This window comes from Salmo salar, chromosome 22, assembly GCF_965601325.2.
Source record: "Salmo salar chromosome 22, fSalSal1, whole genome shotgun sequence".
Classification (NCBI taxonomy): Eukaryota; Metazoa; Chordata; class Actinopteri; order Salmoniformes; family Salmonidae; genus Salmo; species Salmo salar.
Genome location: NC_138312.1, coordinates 39,792,644 through 39,814,404, shown reverse-complemented (window position 1 = coordinate 39,814,404; position 21,761 = coordinate 39,792,644). Strand labels below are relative to the sequence as shown.

The window sequence follows — 21,761 nt, the reverse complement described above, 5'->3', positions numbered from 1 at the left end:
TGGGTGACTTTAACCTCCCTACGTCTACCTTTGACTCATTTCTCTCTGCCTCCTTCTTTCCACTCCTCTCCTCTTTTGACCTCACCCTCTCACCGTCCCCCCCTACTCACAAGGCAGGCAATACGCTTGACCTCATCTTTACTTGATGCTGTTCTTCTACTAATCTCACTGCAACTCCCCTCCAAGTCTCCGATCACTACCTTGTATCCTTTTCCCTCTCCCTCTCCTCCAACACTACTCACTCTGCCCTACTCAGATGGTATTGCGCCGTCGCAACCTTCGCTCTCTCTCCTGCTACTCTCTCCTCTTCCATCCTATCATCTCTTCCCTCTGCTCAATCCTTCTCCAACCAATCTCCTGATTCTGCCTCCTCAACCCTCCTCTCCTCCCTTTCTGCATCCTTTGACTCTCTATGTCCCCTATCCTCCCGACCGGCTCGGTCCTCCCCTCCTGCTCCGTGGCTTGACGACTCATTGTGAGCTCACAGAACAGGGCTCTGGGCAGCCGAGCGGAAATGGAGGAAAACTAGCCTCCCTGCGGACCTGGCATCTTTTCAGTCCCTCCTCTCTACATTTTCCTCCTCTGTTTCTGCTGCTAAAGCCACTTTCTACCACTCTATCTTCCAAGCATCTGCCTCTAACCCTAGGAAGCTCTTTGCCTCCTTGTCCCTCCTGAATCCTCCTCCCCCTCCCCCCCCCCCTCCTCCCTCTCTGCGGATGACTTCGTCAACCATTTTGAAAAGAAGGTCGACGACATCCGATCCTCGTTTGTTAAGTCAAACGACACCACTGGTCCTGCTCACACTGCCCTACCCTATGCTTTGACCTCTTTCTCCCCTCTCTCTCCAGATGAAATCTTGCGTCTTGTGACGGCCGGCCGCCCAACAACCTGCCCGCTTGACCCTATTCCCTCCTCTCTTCTCCAGACCATTTCCGGAGACCTTCTCCCTTACCTCACCTCGCTCATCAACTCGTCCTTGACCGCTGGCTACGTCCCTTCCGTCTTCAAGAGAGCGAGAGTTGCACCCCTTCTCAAAAAACCTACACTCGATCCCTCCGATGTCAACAACTACAGACCAGTATCCCTTCTTTCTTTTCTCTCCAAAACTCTTGAACGTGCCGTCCTTGGCCAGCTCTTTTGCTATCTCTCTCAGAATGACCTTCTCGATCCAAATCAGTCAGGTTTCAAGGCTGGTCATTCAACTGAGACTGCTCTTCTCTGTGTCACGGAGGCTCTCCGCACTGCTAAAGCTAACTCTCTCTCCTCTGCTCTCATCCTTCTAGACCTATCTGCTGCCTTTGATACTGTGAACCATCAGATCCTCCTCTCCACCCTCTCCGAGTTGGGTATCTCCGGCGCGGCTCACTCTTGGATTGCGTCCTACCTGACAGGTCGCTCCCACCAGGTGGCGTGGCGAGAATCCGTCTCCGCACCACGTGCTCTCACCACTGGTGTCCCCCAGGGCTCAGTTCTAGGCCCTCTCCTATTCTCGCTATACACCAAGTCACTTGGCTCTGTCATATCCTCACATGGTCTCTCCTATCATTGCTAGGCAGACGACACAAAATTAATCTTCTCCTTTCCCCCTTCTGATAACCAGGTGGCGAATCGCATCTCTGCATGTCTGGCAGACATATCAGTGTGGATGATGGATCACCACCTCAAGCTGAACCTCGGCAAGACGGAGCTGCTCTTCCTCCCGGGGAAGGACTGCCCTTTCCATGATCTCGCCATCACGGTGGACAACTCCATTGTGTCCTCCTCCCAGAGTGCTAAGAGCCTCGGCGTGACCCTGGACAACACCCTGTCGTTCTCCGCTAACATCAAGGCGGTGACCCGATCCTGTAGGTTCATGCTATAAAACATTCGCAGAGTACGACCATGCCTTACACAGGAAGCGGCGCAGGTCCTAATCCAGACACTTGTCATCTCCCGTCTGGATTACTGCAACTCCCTGTTGGCGGGGCTCCCTGCCTGTGCCATTAAACCCCTACAACTCATCCAGAACGCCGCAGCCCGTCTGGTGTTCAACCTTTCCAAGTTCTCTCACGTCACCCCGCTCCTCCGCACACTCCACTGGCTTCCAGTTGAAGCTCGCATCTGCTACAAGACCATGGTGCTTGCCTACGGAGCTGTGAGGGGAACGGCACCTCCGTACCTTCAGGCTCTGATCAGGCCATACACCCAAACAAGGGTACTGCGTTCATCCACCTCTGGCCTGCTGGCCCCCCTACCTCTGCAGAAGCACAGTTCCCACTCAGCCCAGTCAAAACTGTTCGCTGCTCTGGCACCCCAATGGTGGAACAAGCTCCCTCACGACGCCAGGATAGCGGAGTCAATCACCACCTTCCGTAGACACCTGAAACCCCACCTCTTTAAGGAATACCTGGGATAGGATATAGTAATACTTCTAACCCCCCCCCCAAAAAAAAGAAGAGATATATATGTACTATTGTAAAGTGGTTGTTCCACTGGATATCTTAAGGTGAATGCACCAATTTGTAAGTCGCTCTGGATAAGAGCGTCTGCTAAATGACGTAAATGTAAATACCAGATTAGTCCGTTGTACTGCCAGATGGTTGAGCGTAATTCACCCCTCCAGAGAATATATTTCCACTGGTCCAGAGTCCAATGGCGGTGAGCTTTACACCACTCGGTGGCTGCTCAGCCATGGACCCCATTTCATGAAGCTCGTCAAACAGTTCTTGTGCTGACGTTGCTTCCAGAAGCAGTTTGGAACTGGGGAGTGAGTGTTACAAACAAGGACAGACAATTTCCTCAGTACTCGGTGATCCCGTTCTCTGAGCTTGTGTGGCCTGCCACTTTGGGGCTGAGCCTTTGTTGACTGGGGCAGCTCTAGCAGGGCAGACATTTGACGAACTGACTTGTTGGAAAGGTGGTATCCTATGACGATGCCATGTTGAAATTCACTGATCTCTTCAGTAAAGCCATTCTACTGCAAGGTTTTACCTATGGAGATTGCATGGCTAAGTGCTCAATTTTATACACCTGTCAGCAACAGATGTGGCTGAAATAGCCGAATTCACAAATTTGAATGGGTGTCCACATACTTTTGTGTATATATAGTGTATGTGGTAAACCTACCGTTTTGTAAAACACAACAACAACAAAAAGATGTCCAGACAGGACCAAAAAAAGATGTCCAAAATAAGTCAGTTTACTGGGGTGTAGCCTACCATGTTGGACAGCAATGGAATTTTATGAATGCGCACCATTTGGAAAATTTGCCATTGCATTGCCTTAAAATTGGGATATTTAACTTCTTCAGGATTGGTGGGTCGTTGAGACTGGTGTTTTGTGGGTACTATTTGATGAAACTGCCAGTTGAGGACTTGTGAGGCGTCTGTTTCTCAAACTAGACACTAATGTACTTGTCCTCTTGCTCAGTTGTGCACCGGGGCCTCCCACTCCTCTTTCTATTCTGGTTAGATCCAGTTTGTGCTGTTCTGTGAAGGGAGTAGTACACAGAGTTGTACCAGATTTTCAGTTTCTTGGAAATTCTCACATGGAATAGCCTTCAATTCTCAGAACAAGAATAGACTGACGAGTTTCAGAAGAAAGTTATTTGTTTCTGGCCATTTTGACCCCGTAATCGAACCCACAAATGCTGATGCTCCAGATACTCAACTCGTCTAAAGAAGGCCAGTTTTATTGCGTCTTTCATCAGAACAACGGTTTTTATCTGTGCAAACATAATTGCAAAAGGGTTTTCTAATGATCAATTAGCCTTTTAAAATGATCAACTTGGATTAGCTAACACAACGTGCCATTGGAACACGGGAGTGATGGTTGCTGATAATGGGCTTCTGTACGCCTATGTAGATAGCCCATAAAAAATGATGCCGTTTCCAGCTACAATAGTCATTTACAACATTAACAATGTTTACACTGTATTTCTGATCAATTTGATGTTATTTTAATGGACAAAAAATTTGCTTTTCTTTCAAAAACAAGGACATTTCTAAGTGACGCCAAACTTTTGAACGATAGTGTAGCTCCCTGGCATATTACATAATTTATGCAACAGCATACAAGACATTTTTGGACTCACATTGTTGTGCTGTGCTCACTTGAACAGGAAGGTGGTGCAGTGGTCCTTCGTGGGGAAATTTTATCATCAAACTTTGTCATCAAAATCTGGCATTCTCTGGATTTATGGTGCTTTCAAGACAACTTGGAACTTGGGGGGAAAAAACATGGTCTAATCATGATGATGTCAGTGATCTTCAAGTTGTAGCTCTAGAAAGAAGCCTGTGTTCCCGACTTACAATTCCAAGTTGAATGACTGTTCAAAACGTATTTTCCCAGTCGGAGCTCATTTTTTTCCCAGATTCCCAGTTGTCTTGAACTCACTGAAGTCAGATATCCCAGTTCCAAGTTAACAGTTGTTTTGAGCGTGGCAGAAATCATGCTGGATTGATAACATGGCCAATGTTGAATGTTTATCATTTTAAGCTTGGAAAAGAGACCGTTAAACCCAGACTTTGGACCACACACCCACTCCACTGACTAGCAGATTAGTGATTGCTTTGCTTGCAGTTAACCAATGATTCCTTCAGAACCACTCATTGTTGAATTTGCATTTTCCAACTTGTTGTATAATGTTTATGGCCAATGGCCGTTTTTCCCAGGTTCCTCATTGTCTTGAATTCACTGAAGTCAGATTTCCCAGTTCGGGGTTAAAACCGATACATTTTATCCATAATTTCTCTTCATTATTTATCTTCATATGACAAGGATTAAAAAGGATTTGCCTATAGATTGTCGACGTTATTAATGATGATGACTGCAAGCTAAGATCCAATCAAAGCTACTGTAGGTATAACGTGATTTGACGTCATTTTATCTGTGGCCAATGACCTTGAGCCTTCTTGGATGGGCACTTCTAATGTAACTTCAATTTTCGAGCTCTACTCTTGACAGAACACTGAGCCAATCAAGGCACAACTAAAGAACATTACTAACCCCTACACTCAGTATTTTCTGCTGGCTGACCCACAACCACAGAAAGAACTGAGCTGTATTTTGAAGCAGCCTTATTCAAGAAAGCAAAAAAGAGACCATGTTTGAATGCGGCTTTATTAACTCAATTATTATTTTAATTTTTTTTACATCGTTTGCAAACTGATATGTGACACTATTAATGCCAAAAGAACATGCAAAACAGGCTCTGCCCCACCTGCCCTGAATGACGGGTCGCCACTGCATGATTTATGTTTGCTGATGTTTTTGACGGAATGTTGGTGGAGCGCTGCAGCGATGAGTCTCTCCAACAGCACCCTGGAAAGGCGCACAAGGAATGGACAAGCAAAATATTTTGCACCCCTGGCTGGAGAAGACACTCGGGTGGAGCCATTGAATGAAATTAATTACAAGGAAGTAAAGCTTTTTAAATTTTGAACCTCCTGTAAAAATTCTATAGGTCTACATTTTTGCCTGTATAGTTTGCACTATCCTATTCGTAACGTATGCGATGTCAACATTCTAGAGAAACCTCAGGTGATATCACAGCTGTTCACTTTACTGTCACTTGGAGAGAAAAAAATACTGAATCAGCTGATGATTGTTCAATGTTTACTTTAACAGATACTGTACATGCTTATTATATTGATAGGCAAACACTGCCATTAATACAGGGAACGAAAAAGTGTTTTATGTCACACGATTTTGGAAAAGTAACATTTTATAAGAATTTATTAAAATGTTGCATTCCCATGATGCCCAAAAGATGGTTCTAGTTTTAGGTCATACTTCAATGTAAAATACACACAATCTAAAGAAGACTATTTTATTAACTTAACATTCGCACCAAGACAAGCAGACAGTCCAGACAGACAAACAGTACAGTAGGGGCTGTACAGTACATTGCACAAGAAGAGTATAGGCTATTTTAAGAGAATGAATGCTGCTAATGAACAATAACTAGGCCCAATTGATTACCTTTGAATCTTCTTTGAACTGCCGGATCTGAATACATGGGCTGGATGGATGGCTTCAATACTCCAGCAATTGAATTGCAAGTCGTTCATATGCTAATAATCAAAATATTCTACTTAAAAAGATACTGCATTGCTACTCTCAGCATTCATTATTCTTACAAAAAATATCCTGCCACATGAATGCCACACCGACAGACTGCAAACAAGTCCTTCTGGAAGTGCACCTAATATGATGCTTTTGAATGCCAAGGTTGTATAACCGTTACTGACAGGTTATCTCCATGTTATACTGCATACCCGGTTCTTTCAGCGCCCGGAGCATAAACTGGAGGAGCTCTTGACATACACTATATATACAAAAGTATGTGGATCCGGCTATTTCAGTCACACCCGTTGCTAACAGGTGTATAAAATCGAGCACACAGCCATGCAATCTCCATAGACAAACATTGGCAGTAGGCCTTACTGAAGAACGCGGCACCATCATAGGACGCCACCTTTCCAAAAGGTCAGTGCCAAATGTATGTCCTGCTAGAGCTTCCCCGGTCAACTGTAAGTGCTGTTATTCTGCAGAGTTTCACCTTTTTTTGTTGATAACCGCAACCGGGGATCAAACCTGTGGCCTTTGGAGTATTATCTCTGGAATTAATACACAGCACCACAGGGATGGGACTAACACACATACTAAACTGTTTGTACATTTAGTCTGATTTCCAGGATACAGTCTTTGGCTTTGCAGAGATAGGATAACTAAATCAAGAAAAATAAGTGTCCCCTTCTTACTCTACCAAAATCTTTATATACTGTAAGTTTCAGATGTTTTGACTTTAATTTTACTTGCGAACTTCATTTTAGAATCATAATAATGTTAAATTATTGCCTGACTGATTATTGGTGAGCTGTAAATATATGTGCATATCTACTAAAAGATATGAAACTTAATTTTAGTGCAAAGGGAAATGCAATTGGGATTGGGATTTGAAATTGAGAGGATACTTAAGAGTTAACAATTACTTTTTTCTCTCGATTTGATATCCTCTTATGTCCAAACGCAAATACTAAGACTTGAAATTCTTAGACTGTATGACTTGTACAGTATATGTAAAGAATGATGAATGTGCTCAGCTCTAAATCCCAGTGGCATAGCGGGTTTAGTACAGAAGTGGAAAGTGGTAGTTCCCAGGTTCAAATCTCTTTGATGATCTTTACAAAGTTAACTACATTTGGACAATACCCTAATAAAATATAATTATGCAAGAAGATTAAAATGCCATTTGTAGGCTAAGTTTAAAAGTTTGGCAGCTTCATATAATATTACACAGCAATACTTTCAGTAATGTTTTCTCAGAACCAAACATTACTGGAATGTTCCCATCCAGACATAATCTGATGTTTGTTCAGGAAAATTATTTAAACAATCATGTCATAACATGACAATATAACTTTGAGAGTCTTGTGGGAATGTTCCCTGCATGTTGTTTTGGGTGTGTAAGATTGTTACACAAATAAAGTGCTAGAAAACTCAAAGCTGATTTACCTAACTCAGTAGAGACCAAAAGGATTTTCCAGAGTTAGCCATCCCTGAGACTGGATGTGGTAACTCGTATGTCCCCCCCAAAATTATAATAATAACTCGTATGTCTAAAGTTTAGTAATGATGTTAGGTACAGTGGGACTTTTTGTAAAAGGGCTTTAGAAAGGAAACATAGCAATATAATAACCAACATGACATTGAAGAGGGCCAACCGAACATTCTGGTAGAATTCAGTGACGAGTACTAAAATTGTGGCTCGTAATAAAGCGCAGTGCGATATGATAAACTGCATCTGAAAGCAGCTGCCACTTAATTTACGAAGTAAGAAGTAAGAAATTCCCCACACCTGGCTGTCTAGGGCTTAATTGAAAGGAAAAAAACAAAAACCTGCAGATACTAGGCACTCCATGGAATGAGTTTGACACCTCTGCTTTAAAGATAACCAAAATATTATATTTAGGTTTTACCAAGCATTCCCTCAATGTTAGAATATTAGTCCTATGTTCATAGAATGATAAAAATAGGTTAAACTGTTCATTGAGGTTTCTTTTATGTATTCGTGCCATCTTACTGTTGAGGAATTTTGTTGTTGTCACGATTCCTACCGACGGTGGCGCCCCCTCCTGCTCGGGTGGCGCTCGGCGGTCGTCGTCACCGGCCTATTAGCTACCACCGATTCCCTTTTTGTTTTTCCCTTTTTTTGTTTTCTCACCTGCCCTGAGTTAGGCAATTAAGAGGGCTATTTAGTTCAGCTGGCCCGCACCCTATTGTGCGGGATTGTTTTTCTGTGTGTCGACTGCGTTTGTTCAACTGTGCTTGTCAATTGTATTTTTCCCTGTTGTTGGGAGACCTTTTATTTTGTACAGGTGGTTTTATTAAAATTACCACACAGTGTTCGCTGCTTCCTGCGCTTCTTTCCGCCACACTACAGACAAGACGTTACAGAATCCCGCACCACAAGGAGCATGGAATCAGCGGGAGCAGCGGGCACTCCACTACCCTCGATGGAGGAACGTGTCCTGCATAATACATCGGTCCTGCATCGCATCGGGTCCGCCATGGACCAGATGATGGAGAGGATGGACCGATGGGAGAGGAGTGGTATCCTCTCTCCACCTACACCCCCCCCGATAAAACCATCTCCTCCTCCTACGACGTCTGGCTCTGGCGCGCTTCGCCTGGCACTCCCGAGGGAGTACGATGGGACGGCGGCTGGGTGCAAGGGGTTTCTTCTCCAGTTAGAGTTGTACCTGGCCACCGTCAGACCTGCTTCTACAGGAGAGGAGAGCGTGAGTGCCCTCGTTTCCTGCCTGACGGGCCGAGCTCTGGAGTGGGCTAATGCGGTCTGGAACGCTCCAGACTCGGCGAGGGACCACTAACCAGAGTGAACGGCTGTTCCACCTCAGGCAGGAGACGAGGAGCGCTCAAGACTTCGCGCTGGAGTTTAGCACCTTGGCTGCTGGAGCGGGGTGGAATGACAGGGCCCTCATAGACCACTACCGGTGTAGTCTCCGGGCGGACGTCCGCAGGGAGCTGGCCTGTAGGGACACCAATCTATCCCTGGACGAACTCATTGATATGTCCATACGGTTGGACAATTTGCTGGCTGCCCGCGGGCGTTCGGAGAGGGTCCTGCCCGTTCCACCCCCGTGCACCCCCGCCCCTACCCCTATGGAGGTAGGGGGGGGGCGTGCCAAGGGGCACTGGAGGAGGTGGCTCCTCCTGCACCAGCTGTGGTCGGAGAGGACACACGGCCGACCGGTGCTGGAGGAGCCAGTCTGGGAGTCGAGAAGGCAGGCAGAACACTTCTCGGTCACCTCAGGTGAGTCAGCACCAGATTCGCCCAGAACCCCCTGTTGGTCATGTGTTTTTGCCTGTTTCATTTTCAAAAAATTTTCCCTCTTCCCAGCATAGGGCGCTAGTCGATTCAGGCGCAGCTGTGAACTTTATGGACCGTGGACTTGCCATTAAGCTGGGCATTCCACGGGTGCCGATAGATTTCCCCCTTCCCCGTGCACTCCTTAGATAGCCGACCATTAGGGTCAGGGCTAGTCAGGGAGTCTACGGTGCCGCTGGACATGGTAACGCTGGGGAATCATAAGGAAAGCATTAACTTTTTTCTTATTGATTCACCTGTGTTTCCGGTGGTGCTGGGAGTCCCCTGGCTGGCTGGTCACAATCCCCTCATTTCATGGAAACAGGGGGTTCTCCAGGGGTGGTCGGAGGAGTGTTCAGGGAGGTGTCTAGGAGTTTCCATAGGTGCCACGTCGGTGGAGAGTCCAGACCAGGTGTCCACCGTGCGCATTCCCCTGAATACGCCGATTTGGCGATCGCTTTTTGTAAAAAGAGAGTGACTAAATTACCACCTCATCGACAAGGGGATTGTGCGATAGATCTCCAGGTTAACGCTGCGCTTCCCAGGAGTCACGTGTACCCCTTGTCACAAGAGGAGACGGCGGCTATGGAGACATACGTCACGGAATCCTTGGGACAGGGGTACATTCGGCCCTCCATCTCACCCGCTTCCTCGAGTTTCTTTTTTGTGAAGAAAAAGGAGGGAGGTCTGCATCCGTGCATTGATTATAGAGGTCTAAACGCGATCACGGTGGGGTTTAGTTACCCACTACCTCTTATCGCTACGGCGGTGGAATCATTTCACGGAGCACAGTTCTTCACAAAATTGGATCTCAGGAGCGCGTATAACCTGGTGCGTATCAAGAAGGGAGATGAGTGGAAAACCGCCTTTAGTACCACATCAGGCCATTATGAGTACCTCGTCATGCCGTATGGGTTGAAAAATGCTCCAGCCGTCTTTCAATCCTTTGTTGACGAGAATCTCAGGGACCTGCACGGGCAGGGCGTGATTGTCTATATCGATGACATTCTGATATATTCCGCCACCCGCTCCGCGCATGTGTCCCTTGTGCGCAAGGTGCTTGGTAGACTGCTGGAGCATGACCTATACGTTAAGGCTGAGAAGTGTGAGTTTTTCAAACGAGCCGTCTCCTTTCTGGGTTATCGCATTTCCACAATGGGGGTGGTGATGGAGTGTGACCGCGTTAAGGCCGTGCGTAATTGGCCGACTCCAACCACGGTGAAGGAAGTGCAGCGGTTCTTGGGCTTTGCCAACTACTACCGGAGGTTTATCCGGGGGTTTGGCCAGGTAGCGGCTCCCATTACTTCACTGCTGAAGGGGGGGCCGGCGCGTTTGAGATGGTCGACGGAGGCGGACGGAGCCTTCAAGAAGTTGAAGACACTGTTCACCGACGCGCCCGTGTTGGCGCACCCGGACCCGTCTTTAGCGTTCGTAGTAGAGGTGGACGCATCCGAGGCTGGGGTGGGTGCCGTGCTATCACAGCGCTCGGGTGCGCCACTGAAACTCCGCCCCTGCGCTTTCTTCTCAGGGAAGCTCAGTTCGGCGGAGCGTAACTACGATGTGGGGGACAGGGAGTTGCTAGCGGTAGTCAAAGCCTTGAGGGTGTGGCGACACTGGCTTGGGGGGGCTAAGCACCCCTTTCTCATCTGGACCGACCACCGAAACCTGGAGTACATCCGGGCAGCGAGGAGACTGAATCCACGTCAGGCAAGGTGGGCCATGTTCTTCGCCCGGTTTAGGTTTACCATCTCATATAGACCGGGTTCCCTTATTACTAAAGCTGACACGCTGTCCCGTCTGTATGACACGGATGACCGCCCCATCGATCCAACTCCCATCATTCCAGCGTCTAGGCTGGTGGCATCAGTGGTGTGGGAGGTGGACGCGGACATCGAGCGGGCACTGGTGTTGGAACCTGCGCCTGCGCAGGTGCCCGTGGGGCGCATGTATGTGCCGCTCGATGTTCGCGATCGGTTGATTCGGTGGGCGCACACGCTACCTGCGGCGGGTCATCCTGGTGTAGAGAGGACAGTGCGGAGTCTAAGGGGAAGTATTGGTGGCCCACCTTGGCTAAGGACGTGAGGTCATATGTCTCTTCCTGTTCGGTGTGTGCCCAGAGTAAGGCTCCTAGGCAGCCCCTCCCCGTTCCGCAACGGCCATGGTCGCACCTGTCTATCGACTTCCTGACAGATCTTCCCCCCTCTCAGGGGAACACTGCAATTCTGGTGGTTGTGGATCGGTTTTCTAAGTCCTGCCGTCTCCTCCCCTTGCCCGGTCTCCCTACGGCCCTGCAGACTGCGGAGGCCCTATTTACCCACGTCTTCCGGCACTACGGGTGCCGGAGGATATTGTCTCTGATCGGGGTTCCCAGTTCACATCCAGGGTCTGGAAGGCGTTTATGGAGCGGCTGGGAGTCTCGGTCAGTTTAACCTCCGGTTATCACCCCGAGAGCAATGGGCAGGCAGAGAGGGTGAACCAGGAGGTGGGCAGGTTCCTGAGGTCGTATTGCCGGGACCGGCCAGGGGAGTGGGCGAGGTATATTCCTTGGGCAGAGTTAGCCCAGAACTCACTTCGCCACTCCTCTACTAACATGTCACCCTTCCAGTGTGTGCTAGGGTACCAGCCGGTCCTGGCCCCATGGCACCAGAGCCAGACCGAGGCTCCTGCGGTGGAGGACTGGGTTCAGCACTCCAAGGAGACCTGGAAAGCAGTACAGGACTCACTGAAGGAGGCCAGTGCTAGGCAGAAAAGGAGTGCTGACCGCCACCGCAGTGAGGCGCCGGTGTTCGCACCGGGTGACAGGGTCTGGCTCTCGACCCGGAACCTGTCTCTCCGCGTGCCCTGCCGGAAGCTGGGGCCGCAGTGTGTGGGGCCCTTCAAAGTCCTGAGGAGGATAAACGAGGTGTGTTATCGGTTGCAACTCCCTTCCTATTACCGTATTAACCCCTCATTTCATGTGTCTCTCCTCAGGCCGGTGGTAGCTGGTCCCCTACAAGAAGATGAGGTGCCGGAGGTCCCTCCACCCCCCCTGAACATCGGGGGTCCCCGGCGTACAGCGTAAGGGCCATTCTGGACTCGAGACGCCGGGCGGGGGGCCTGCAGTACCTCGTGGACTGGGAGGGGTACGGTCCAGAGGAGAGGTGCTGGGTGCCGGCGGAGGACGTCTTGGACCCATCCATGTTGAAGGAGTTCCACCGCCTCCGTCCGGATCGCCCTGCGCCTCGTCCTCCGGGTCGGCCTCGAGGCCGGTGTCGGCGCGCTGCAGGGGCCGCGCGTCAGGAGGGGGGTACTGTCACGATTCCTACCGACGGTGGCGCCCCCTCCTGCTCGGGTGGCGCTCGGCGGTCGTCGTCACCGGCCTATTAGCTACCACCGATTCCCTTTTTGTTTTTCCCTTTTTTTGTTTTCTCACCTGCCCTGAGTTAGGCAATTAAGAGGGCTATTTAGTTCAGCTGGCCCGCACCCTATTGTGCGGGATTGTTTTTCTGTGTGTCGACTGCGTTTGTTCGACTGTGCTTGTCAATTGTATTTTTCCCTGTTGTTGGGAGACCTTTTATTTTGTACAGGTGGTTTTATTAAAATTACCACACAGTGTTCGCTGCTTCCTGCGCTTCTTTCCGCCACACTACAGACAAGACGTTACAGTTGTACAACAGTTGATGTAAAAATACACAGCATTTTTTTGTAATCTCATTACATTTTATTAGATTAATATTCTGCAAACATAGTTTTACCTTTTTGTTGCTAGCTGCAAGTGGAATCGAAACGGGGACCTTTTGGAGTTTTATCGCTGGAATTAATCCATAGTCTCATCCCTGTGGTGCTAACACAAATACTAAATTGTTTATGCATTTAGGGCTCTAGTTTTGACTAGTGTCAAACGCACGTTAGTTTGTAATTTCGTCATGTAAAAACTGTCATAGTGGCATTTTCCAGCCCAAACGCCAGGCTCTGTGAGGACAGACACTAGGAGACGGGAAGCAAATACAGGGAGTGAACATTTAATAAACAACGGACATGAAACAAAACACGGACAGCGTCTGGACAGGGGAAACAAAACGACATTAATGATGACACAGGGATCAAACTGAGGAACAGACAGATATAGAGGGGGCAATCAAAAAAGTGAGTCCAGGTGAGTCCAATGATGCGCTGATGCACGTAATGGTGCTGACAGGTATGCGAAATAATGGGCAGCCTGGCGCCCATCAGGAGCAGGTGTGACAGTACCCCCCCCCCCCCCCCCCCCAGCTGTGCCACCCAGCATCCCACCTGGGTGAGCCTGACAGGCCGGCTGAGGCATGGAAGTCCGCTGAGGTGTGGGAGCCTGACGAGCCGGCTGAGGAGTGGAAGCCCGACAAGCAGTCTGAGACATGACGTGGGGTGGGAGCCTTCCTAGCCAACCGAGGCAAGGAAACCTCTTGAGCCAGCTAAGGCGTGGAAGCCTGATGAGCCAGCTGAGGCACCCCCAGTTCATTAGGCAGCAGGACCCGTACCCGACGTCACCAACGAAAACAAAAAACAAAACTCCCTGATGCTTCCAATATTGGTGTCAGCATTCTGTGAGGACAGAGGCTGGGAGATGAGAAGCAAGTATAGGGTGTGAACATTTAATAAACAAAGGACATGAAACCAAACACGGACAGCTTCTGGACAGGGGAAACAAGGTGTCCCTCATTGGAAAATTTGTCTTGTTGCGTGTGTGAATTAGGTGCGTGCTCTTCGTTATTTATCTTCCCAATTGAACATACTATTCTCCGTCTTAAATGGTATCGTTTATTTAGATAGAGTACCTGAGGATTAATTAGAAACATCGTTTGACTTGTTTGGACGAACTTTACCAGTAACTTTTTGGATTCGTTTGTATGCATGTTGAACGAGTGGATTACTGAAATCAATGCTGCCAACTAAACAGACTTTTTTGGATATAAAGAGGGACTTTATCGAACAAAACAACCATTCATTGTGTAGCTGGGACCCTTGGATTTGCAAACAGAGGAAGATCTTCAATGATAAGGGATTTATTTTATCGCTATTTGGGATTTTGTGATGCCTGTGCTGGTTTGGAAAAGTATTTTGATGTTGGGCGCTGTCCTCAGATATGCTTTCGCTGTAAAGCCTTTATGAAATCTGACAACGCGGTTGGATTAACAAGAAGTTTTTAAACAATGTAAGACACTTGTATTTTCATGAATGTTTAATATTATGATTTTTGTATTTTCAATTTCGAGCTCTGCAATTTCACCAGATGTTGTCGTAGTGGCACGCTAGCGGTACATCAATCCCAAAGAAAAACCAAGCATAGCCTCAATGAAGGCTGTTTTCCTTTTTCTTGCCCAATGTAATCAACTAGGCCTGACTAGACCAGTAATAATGGGTTTGGCTCATGAGACCACTTGGAAATTAATCTTAATCACCAAAGCGTTATTAAAATATTAAGTTTGAGTGGAGCAAAACAGTGAACTGACATTCCCTTTTTTATTTAGCCATGCAACTCCCATTTTGGACGTACGTAAAACCCCCTCCATGATGTTGGCTACATGTGTCCATGCCCATCATGAAATGAGAGATGAGATCCTAATACCAGTGAACCTCCTACTTAGAAGTTATTTTCCTATAACATTGGTTTGTTTTCCATTTCATAATTTTAAAACACAAACCCCCGATAGGCTACACTTCCCATAGGCATACTATAAAAGGCTGGTTCAACAGCAATGTGCATTGTCTTTTTTATGCTGGTGATTTTATATCAGTACGTTTTACATTTATTTGTTGTTGCACAAAACAAACCGATTGCTTGTTTTTGTTGACTTGTATTAAAACTTCTGGAGAAGTGTGAAAGTGATCTGTAAGATGGTTCCAATATTTATATACAACATTATATTTGGGAGCAGAATAACATTGAGTGGACATTCACCAAACCTTTATCTTTATATTGGATCTTTATCTTTATATTGGATCTTTGTCCAGCTACTGTGACAAATTAGCTAGACAAAGATCACATTCTGGCGTACATTATGACTGGCCATAATAATCATAATGTAATTTTAATTGCCTGACAGACTACTGTTGAGGAGTCAAAAGATGTGCATATCTACAAAACATATATATAGCCATCGTTTGAAACTTTGTTTTTTGTGCAAAGGGAAACGCAATGAAAAAATTGGGATTTGAAAGTAAGAGCGAATATTTATGAGTTAACAATTACTTTTTTCTCTAGATTTGATATCCTCACTTCTGCAAAGGGAAATACTGAGACTTGACATTCTTAGACTGTACAACTTTATACAGTATATGGAAAGAATGATGAATGTGCTCAGCTCTAAATCCCTGTGTTGTAGCAGGCTTAGTACAGAAGTGGAAAGTAGTAGGTCACAGGGTCTAATCTCCTTTAAAAAAAACTACATTTGGGCAATAACCTAATAAAATATAATTACGTATGAAGATAGAAATGTCATTTGTTTGAAGTTTGGCAACTTCATATAATATTACACAGCAATACTAGCAGAACGTTGCAGTAATGTTTTCATAACCACTTCCATTTCATTGAAGTATTTTCTTAGAACAATTATTGGAACATCATGTCATAACATTACAGAAAAACTTTAAGTCTTGCAGGAATGTTTGTTGTTATAGGTGCCCATCAACATTAGCCGAATATTCCATGAATGTTTTCTCAGAATAACTTGAATTGCTCACACATTTCATTGCTGCAGTATGTTCTGAGAATGTCACTGGAACATCATGACAATAATGTCAGACTTTGTTTGTTGTCATGGGTGTTTGAGATAATGTCTCTATCTCTAGCCAGCACAGCCAGAAGAGGACTGACCACCCCTCATAGCCTGGTTCCTCTCTAGGTTTCTTCCTAGGTTTTGGCCTTTCTAGGGAGTTTTTCCTAGCCACCGTGCTTCTACACCTGCATTGCTTACTGTTTGGGGTTTTAGGCTGGGTTTCTGTACAGCACTTTGAGATATCAGCTGATGTAAGAAGGGCTATATAAATAGATTTGATTTTGATATTAACATTAGCAAAACATTCCATTCATGTTTTCTCAGAACCAAACATTATTTTTGCTGATGTTTGTTTAGGAAACGTTATTTGAACAATCATGTCATAACATTGCACTATAACTTCATGAGAGTCTTGTGGAAATGTTCCCTGCATGTTGTTTTGGGTGTTTAGGATGATGATTCTCAGGACCACTTCGGTTGCTCACACATTTTGTTGCAGAAAGTCAAATCAAATCAAATTGTATTGGTCGCATAAACATATTTAGCAGATGTTATTGAGGGTGTAGCAAAATGCTTGTGTTCCTAGCTCCAATATAGTGCAGTAATATCTAACAATTCACAACAAATACAGTATATGTGAGTCTGAAACGCAACTAACTCTGTGATTCACAAACATCATGCCCCCTTCCCTAACAACCACACCCACATTGATTGTTTGACAGGTCAAACTGTTGAAAGTAATGGTGTGTTCAAAGGGAGATCCGAGTTAGGAGAAAAAACACTAGAATGGCCTTCCAAGTTGGAGTTCCAAGTGGGAAACTTGAATAATCAGAATGACGATATCCGAGTTTACGGGTTGTGACGTTTCATCACTGACCTTTCAACTCTCCCACCAAAATATGGTAAAACAAAGCCATTCACAACCTTAATAAATCATGTGGATAATGGAGCAGTTTACGCTTTTGTGAGAAGACCAATTTTTCGGGATGTCTCATGGTCTGACAAACATCGCTGTAGCTCGGCCATCTTCCAATGCAGATGCGGAAGGCTAATGTAAACCATAAAACTTATCTCTAGCTTAAACTGACAGATTTTGATTGGGATTTCTTTGTTGTTACTTAGATTGATGCTTGGGTCCATTAATAGACTTAAGGATGAATAAATAATGTGGATAATGGAGCAGTTTGACCCATACAGTGTTAGAAAAAAAGGGTTCCAAAAGGGTTATTCGGCTGTCCCCATAGGTTCCAGGTAGAACCTGTTTTGGTTACAGGAATAACTATTTTGGGTTCCATGTAGAACCATTTGTGTAAAAGGTTCTACATGGAACTGAAAATAGTTCTCCCTGGAACTAAAAAGGGATCAACCTGGAACCAAAAATGGTTCTTCAAAGGGTTCTCCAATAGGGACACCAAATAACCATTTTAGGTTCTAGATAGCACTTTTTTTCTAAGTGTTGTCAATGTGCAGCAGGTGGGACGGAGTCAGGCGCAGGACACCGAGAATGAGTAATAAAGGTCTTTACTCAACAATACAACAAAATATTCCACGCAGGGAAACTAACTCAGCTCACAAAATAAGCGCGACAGCTTAACACAGAGCAAACACGCACAAAACCAATGGGGAAACCAGAGGGTTAAATAGGGAACAATAATTATGAAATGGAAATCAGGTGTGTACAATGAAGACAAAACAATTGGAAAAAGAAAACGTGAATCGGTGGCAACTAGAAAACCGGTGACGACGACCGCCGGACACCGCCCGAACAAGGAGAGGGACCAACTTCGGCGGAAGTCGTGACAAGTGTATAGTCTATCTGCAAATCTGTGGGTCAAAACCACCAGAAATATTAAATAAAACTCAATATTATCCAAATCAAAACAGCTGATTAAAAAAATATACACAGTACAAGTCAAAAGTTTGGACACACCTACTCATTCAAGGGTTTTTCTTTATTTTACTATTTTCTACATTGTAGAATAATAGTGAAGACATCAACACTATGAAATAACACATATGGAATCATGTAGTAACCAAAAAAGGGAGGTAGTCACCTGGAATGCATTTAAAATAACAGGTGTGCCTTGTCAAAAGTTAATTTGTGGAATTTCTTTCCTTCGTAATGCATTTGAGCCAATCAGTTGTGTTGTGACAAGGTAGGGCTGGTATACAGAAGTTAGTATATACTTGGTCTTTTACCAAATAGGGCTATGGCAAGAAAAGCTCAAATAAGCAAAGAGAAACGACAGTCCATCATTACTTTAAGACATGAAGGTCACTCAATCTGTAAAATTTCAAGAATTTTGAAAGTTTCTTCAAGTGTAGTTGCAAAAACCATCAAGTGCTATGATGAAATTGGCTCTCGTGAGGACCGCTACAGGAAAGGAAGACCCAGAGTTACCTCTGCTGCAGAGGATAAGTTCATTAGAGTTAACTGCACTTCAGATTGCCTCTCAAATAGTTTCTTCACAGAGTTCAAATAACAGACACATCTCAACATCAACTGTTCAGGAGAGACTGCGTGAATCAGGCCTTCATGGACGAATTTCTGCAAAGAAACCATTACTACAGGACACCAATAATAAGAAGAAACTTGCTTGGGCCAAGAAACAGGAGCAATGGACATTAGACTGGTGGAAATATGTCCTTTGGTCTGAAAATGTGAGATTATTGGTTCCAACCGCTGTGTCTTTGTGAGACGCAGAGTAGGTGAACTGATGATCTCCGCATGTGTGGTTCCCAACGTGAAGCATGGATGAGGAGGTGTGAGGGTGCTTTGCTGGTGACATTGTCTGTGATTTATTTAGAATTCAAGGCACACTTAACCAGCATGGCTAACACAGCATTCTGCAGCGATGCGCCATCCCATCTGGTTTGCACTTAGTCCCACTATCATTTGTTTTTCAACGGAACAATGACCCAAAACACACCTACAGGCTGTGTAAGGGCTATTTGACCAAGAAGGAGATTGATGGGGTTCTGCATCAGATGACCTGGCCTCCACAATCCCCCGACCTGAAACCAATTGAGATGGTTTGGGATGAGTTGGACCGCCGAGTGAAGGAAAAGCAGCCAACAAGTGCTCAGCATATGTGGGAACTCCTTCAAGACTGTTGGAAAAGCATTCCAGGTGAAGCTGGTTGAGATGATGCCAAGATTGTGCAACGGTGTCATCAGGGCAAAGGGTGGCTACTTTGAGAACCTCAAATATAAAATGTATTCAGATTTGTTTGACACTTTTTGAGTTACTACATGATTCCATGTGTTATTTCATAATTTTGTTGTCTTCACTATTATTCTACAATGTATACCCACCAAGACTCTTCCTAATCAAATCAACTTTTATTGGTTACATACACATGGTTAGCAGATGTTAATGTGAGTGTAGCGAAATGCTTGTGCTTCTAGTTCCAACAGTACACTAATATCTAACAAGTAATCTAACAGTTCCCTAACAACTACATAATACACACCTCTAAGGGGATGGAAAAAGAATATGTACATATAAATATATGGATGAGCGATGGCCGAGTGGCATAGGCAAGGTGCAATAGATGGTATAAGGTACAGTATATACATTTGAGATGAGTAATGCAAGATATGTTAACATTATTAAAGTGGCATTGTTTAAAGTGACTAGTGATCCATTTATTAAAGTGGCCGGTGATATGAATCTCTATGTATGCTCTGAGTTAGTGATTGCTGTTTAGCAGTCTGATGGCCTTGAGATACAAGCTGTTTTTCAGTCTCTCAGTCCCAGCTTTGATGCACCTGTACTGACCTCGCCTTCTGGATGGAAGCGGGGTGAACAGGAAGTGGCTTGGGTGGTTGTTGTCCTTGATGATCTTTTTGGCCTTCCTGTGACATTGGGTGCTGTAGGTGTCCTGGAGGGCAGGTAGTTTGCCCCCGGTGGTGTGTTGTGCAGACCGCACCACCCTCTGGAGAGCCTTGCGGTTGAGGGCAGTACAGTTGCCATACCAGGCAGTGATACAGCCCGACAGGATGCTCTCAATTGTGCATCTGTAAAAGTTTGTGAGGGTTTTCGGTGACAAGCCAAATTTCTTCAGCCTCCTGAGGTTGAAGAGGCGCTGTTGTGCCTTCACCACACTGTCTGTGTGGGTGGACCATTTCAGTTTGTCTGTGACGTGTACGCCGAGGAATTAAAAACTTTCCACCTCCGCTACTGTCCCTTCGATGTGGATAGGGGGGTGCTCCCTCTGCTGTTTCCTGAAGTCCATGATCATCTCCTTTGTTTTGTTGACGTTGGATGAGAGGTTATTTTCCTGGCACCACACTCCCATGGCCCTCACCTCCTCCCTGTAGGCTGTCTTGTCATTGTTGTTAATCAAGCCTACTACAGGTGTGCATGGCAACACAGTCATGGGTGAACAGGGAGTACAGGAGGGGGCTGAGCACGCACCCTTGTGGGGCCCCAGTGTTGAGGATCAGCAAAGTGGAGATGTTGTTTCCTACCTTCACCACCTGGGGGTGGCCCGTCAGGAAGTCCAGGACCCACTTGCACAGGGCGGGGATGAGACCCAGGGCCTCAAGCTTAATGATGAGCTTGGCTTGGAGGCTGCGTTGAGACTATGACTTATCAGTGACCCAAGCCCTGCCCAGATAATCTCTAACATTGTGTTGCTGAGCTGTCGTAGTGCTGCTGCAAATGTACATTTTCCCAGGGATGTTGTCAGTCATAATGTAAGTAACCTAATTTAAGTTCCTTTCAATGCGTTCCACAGGGATGCTGGCCCATGTTGACTCCAATGCTTCCCACAGTTATCAAGTTGGCTGGATGACCTTTGGGTGGTGGACTATTCTTGATAAACACAGAAAACTGTTGTGCGTGAAAAACCCAGTAGCGTTGCAGTTCTTGACACACTCAAATCGGTGCGCCTGGCACCTACTACTATAACCCGCTCAAAGTTAGTTAAATATTTTGTCTTGCCCATTCACTTTCTGAATTGCACACGTGTATGTCTCAATTGTCTCAAGGCAGAAAATACCTGAGCCCTGAAGCAAGCTTCCAGAAAAGTGGAAACGAAATGGCACTCCACCAAACTGGAAGTCTTCCGACTAGCTTGGAAAGACCATACCGTGCAATATCGAAGAGGCTTCATTGCTGCTCGATCAGCATACTTTGCCAACCTGACTGAGGAGAATAAAAACAATCTAACATTTATTTTTGATACTATCACAAAGCTAACTAAAAAGCAACAGTTCCTAAGTGAGGAGGTCCTCAATTCATGAACTTCATCAACGAAAATATTAAATTACGGACTCCTCTATGAATGTATATATTTCTCAAAACCTCAGTTGTCCTGAGTCTGTACAGAACTGCCAGGACCAATGGAGACACTCAAGTGTTTAGATCCTATATCTCTTTTATTACATTTTTATTTAACTAGGCAAGTCAGTTAAGAACAAATTGTTATTTACAATGATGCCCTACATTGGCCAAACCCGGACAACACTGGCCCAATTGCGCACCGCCCTATGGGACTCCCAATCACGGCCGGCTATGATACAGCCTGGATTTGAACCAGGTTGTTTGTAGTGACACCTCAAGCACTGAGCTGCAGTGCCTTAGACCGCTGCGCCACTCGGGAGCCCCAAAATAATTGGAGGATGCAATCTCTTGACACATTCACGAAAAT

At 45.8% G+C, this 21,761-nt stretch overlaps 2 protein-coding genes across 4 annotated transcripts in view; one reads left to right on the top strand and one right to left on the bottom strand.

Annotated features, from left to right (window-relative positions):
• The window catches only part of slc6a22.2 (solute carrier family 6 member 22, tandem duplicate 2), a 34,388-nt gene extending 30,179 nt beyond the window's left edge, over positions 1-4,209 (bottom strand). Inside the window, exon 1 of the mRNA XM_045705571.2 lies at positions 4,073-4,209. The gene's annotated coding sequence lies outside the window, so the exon portion shown is untranslated. The remainder of the gene's footprint in view (positions 1-4,072) is intronic.
• LOC106583542 (sodium- and chloride-dependent GABA transporter 2) overlaps positions 1-21,761 on the top strand; it is a 56,838-nt gene that overhangs the window by 10,733 nt on the left and 24,344 nt on the right. The gene's annotated exons all lie outside the window — the stretch shown is intronic.